Source organism: Euprymna scolopes, chromosome 11 (assembly GCF_053919585.1).
Source record: "Euprymna scolopes isolate OS-2025 chromosome 11, ASM5391958v1, whole genome shotgun sequence".
Classification (NCBI taxonomy): Eukaryota; Metazoa; Mollusca; class Cephalopoda; order Sepiida; family Sepiolidae; genus Euprymna; species Euprymna scolopes.
Window position 1 is genome coordinate 65,837,651 of NC_136492.1, and position 4,119 is coordinate 65,841,769.

Genomic DNA, 4,119 nt, shown 5'->3' on the forward strand with positions numbered 1-4,119 from the left:
CATTTAAAGGAGGCCTGAATTTCCCCACATTATAAAACAACCATGTGTCTTACTTTTCCTTAGTGGGGAGGCAAGCAAGTAGAGACTCGTGTTAAAATTACCAATGTGTAAAATATATAAATAAATAAAAAAACAACAACAACAAAAAACCCAGAAAAAAACCTAACCAAGACGACGATAATGCGATAATAATAATATTTATTTATCTATTTATCTTAAAATTTTTTATTTATTTTTTAAAGTTGATTTATCATTTTTTCCTTCTGATTATATTACATTACTAGCAGACCGCCCGGCATTGTCAGGTCGTAAAATACGCTTAATTATGATATTTTGATTAATTCAGATTTTCGTATTTATTATATTATATTATATTGGACCCAATATATAGTAATGATTTAAAAAAAAAATAATGATTCGTGCGCCACCACCAAGAATCGAAACCAAAACGTTTAGCTTACCATTTACTTTTTTCGTTGACGTTAATACTTGAGCTATGAAGACATGTTTGCTACAATGCTAAAAACTAAAACATGAATCAATAGCTATTACGTTACGCATGCATATCTGTCATGCCGTCGTTCGATGTTCACACTTTTGCACCGATTTTCCCCGGCTAAAACCCAAATAGTTTCGCATGGATTCGAATACCCCATATATGAAGTTTCATGTCTGTAGACTAAAAACTGACAGAGGAGTTTGGTAGGCAAATCTTTTAAAACAAATAGATACACGCATACATGAATATATATAGAAAGAGGTTTGTGTTCACTATAACTTTTTTACGCAAGTATAAATCATGTAAAATATCTGCATGAATATAATTACACGCAATAGTTTACTAAAGCTGATCACTTCAAAAGAAAATTGAAAAAAATAAACTACCAGAGAATTAATTAAAATGAATGTTTAAAGAATATGGAAATTAGCTAGATCTTTTGTTAGTGAATGCATTGCCACGGCCCGTATATAACAAAGTTGTATTTTTTAAAAATAAATAAAAGAAAAGGGTTTTTAATATGAATATTAATACACACACTTACAAAAAAACAAAAAACAAAAAAACAAAAAAAAAAAACAAATTTATAGGAGTATTTTTTAAAAAATGTTTTTTTTTTTATTATTACATTTTCACCCCAAACAAGGCAAATTGCCACTTTGGTGTAGGGGCCTACTATCAGGGGCAACAACTACTGGGGTACTATGTAGGGATTTGGGCAGCAAGATGTCGGTTCACGTTACACTTGAACTTCTGCACGTCAGTACTGTTGGGGAAACAGGGACCTGGAATGGAATTCCAGAGTCTAGCGGTTCTGGGGAAGAAACTATTGGAGTAAAAAGATCTTTTTACATCTAGGGATCTCTACAGTGTGGGGGTGGGATTTAGCAGTCTGTCGGGTTTGTCGAGGGTGCTCACGTCGTGGGGGCACAAGTGATTGCAGTTCGTCAGAGCATTCACCACTAAAATACTTGTAGAAAAGGCAGAGTGATGCAACATTTCGTCGATGGGACAGAGGCTGAAGCTTAGATGCCAGTTCAGGGCCTATCAGGTTTGCGACTCTCTTTTGAACCTTGTCAAGAGTATAGATTCTTGCTTCACTCAACCGAAAATAAAATGCGTCGCTTATTCCCTGTCCTAGAAAGAAGTTCAGTTGGACGTCGTCGTCAATTTCACATTTAAAGTAAAGTTTGGTTAAGCGGAAAAATTTTTTCCGGTTACCTTGCAAGATTCGAATTGAACCAGTCTAAATTCGATTAAGGTGTTAGACAAGTCGCCATAGCGAATTTCCAAGGCGATAGTCCTGGTAAGATTCGTCTTACTTTTTTGTGAATAACGGTGCGCACGTAGCGCTATATTTTATTTTTAATTTATGGTAAAAATATAATTTCCTACGGTGATTTCCATTTTTTGGGGTGAGGATGGGGAAGGTTTGTGCTTTTAGTTTCATAATTTTGACCTTATGTTACAATATTTTTGCGAATAGTAATAATAATAGTCTCATCTAGCAGTGGTTATTTGATATGCTGTTGGATTACTTGACTGGAATATAGATAAATTAAAATGCTTGGACATAAAAATACGTAAAATGCTGACAATCTATGGAGATTTTGCTAGGAAAAATACAAACTGATAAGGTTCTTAAACATTGCAAACATGACATAATTTTTTTAAACAAAGACGAGAAAACTTGCTCAATCATTAACATAGCCTGACATTTTGTAAGTGAAGAAACATTAACAAAAAAAAATCAAGATGTAAAATGAGAATTAGACTATGGAAATGTAAAGCAGTTCAGGTGATTCCCATTTTAATTTGAATGCTTGGGACCATAACGAAAAGGCACCATAAATAACTTAAACTGATTGAAGAGACAATTTCTTTTCCAATTTTGCGAAATGATTGCATGTTAAGAAAGGCGAAAGTGTTAAGGTACAACTTGAATGTCTAAAGTCAAAGGAATTGACCTGATGTTCAAAGAAAAATATACCAACTAAAACATGAAACTATTATTATTATCGATAATGTTGATGCTGCATTAAGCTTACAACGTATGAAAATACAACTTAAAAAAGACTCACTTTTTTCTTTTGTAATGTAGGTTCAGGAGTTCCCAAAGAAGGAAATATATTAATGTAATAAAAAAGAAAAAGAAAAATATACCTTATAAAAGGACTTAACTTTTCCATTGTTTTCTTTTTTCTTTTGAGACTTGGAAATAAATTATAAATGTAAACTGCACATGCGCAAAAGAAGTGTGCAGAATCTAATATCACTTAAAATGCTTTCCCAGATTTGATTGTGTTTCTTTGATGCTCGTTTACGTCTCGACATCGTTCCTTGCTTTCATTTTTTTTACGTTTTTAAAATTTCTTTCTACAAAATTGAGGTTCGTTTTATGTTCTTTCTTTTTATTCGAAATAATGTTTCTTATTTTCTCTATTACCACTTTATATTTCGTAAAATGATTTTAAAAAGAAACTTGAATCTTTCAAATTCAAACATATTTTCTACACATTTTTATCTTTATGGTATGTGTTGTATTCTTTTTTCTGTTATTTTATTTTACTTTTAGTTGTAAGACAGCATCCGCCTGTCTGAAAAACTTGTGATTCTTCCTTCTCTTCACTATGGTTGCGAGACGTGGATACTGGATTGCAAGCATATCAACATGCGAGCTCTCTACTCTATCCTGGGAATCAAGGTGGTAGGACCACTTCACCAATTTGGAGGTTCTCGATCGAGCAAAGTCCACCAGCATAGAGGCCACCATCATCAAGGACCAACTTCGATGGGTTGGACATGTGATTCGAATCGAGGAGTATCAGATGCCGAGACGCCTGATGTACGGGGAGCTCTAGGCCGGCAAAAGAAATCAAGGTCGACCAAAACTGCAGTATAAGGAGACGGTGAAAGCTAATTTCCAATGGTACCACATCAAACCAAAAATCCTCTGGAGGGTTATGCCATGGACAAACTAAAATGATGAGGTTCAGTTCAGAAAGCTGCTGTCAACTTTGAAGAGACTCGATGGCAGAAAATCACTACTGCCTAAACGAGACACCGCAGAACAGCCTCAGCGGTGATCACAGCAACTGACTTCCGGTGTCCTCACTGTTCAAGACTATGCACCTCTAGGCTGGGGTTGCAGAGCCAACTCCATGTTCATAGATGAGATGCAGAACGAATAATATCATCGAACACGACGGACAACCATATTCTTTCTTTTTTTTTTTGTATACTCTTCTACTTTCCTTTCTTTCTATTTTTCTTTCTTCTTTACTTTTTTCTTTCTTTCCAACTTTTTCTTTTTTTTTTCTTTCTTTTATTCTGTAAACCTAATTTTTATATGCGGTTAAACCTCTTTTAACAACTTTGTCAGCGATTTATTTTTCTCCAAATATTTCTTGATTTAGTAAAACAATTTTCTTATTTTTTTTTTTTAGAGAATGCGACTTTTGTTTCCAACTTTTAAGCCACTGTAAATAACTTTATTGGGTTTACGGACGGTCGCACAACTCTACACAACGCATAAACAGGCTGCTAACGTCACCGCTTTTCGTGAACAATGCCTGAAACATTTTTCGGAGAGATAACCTTAAAAAGAAAGACATTCTGAA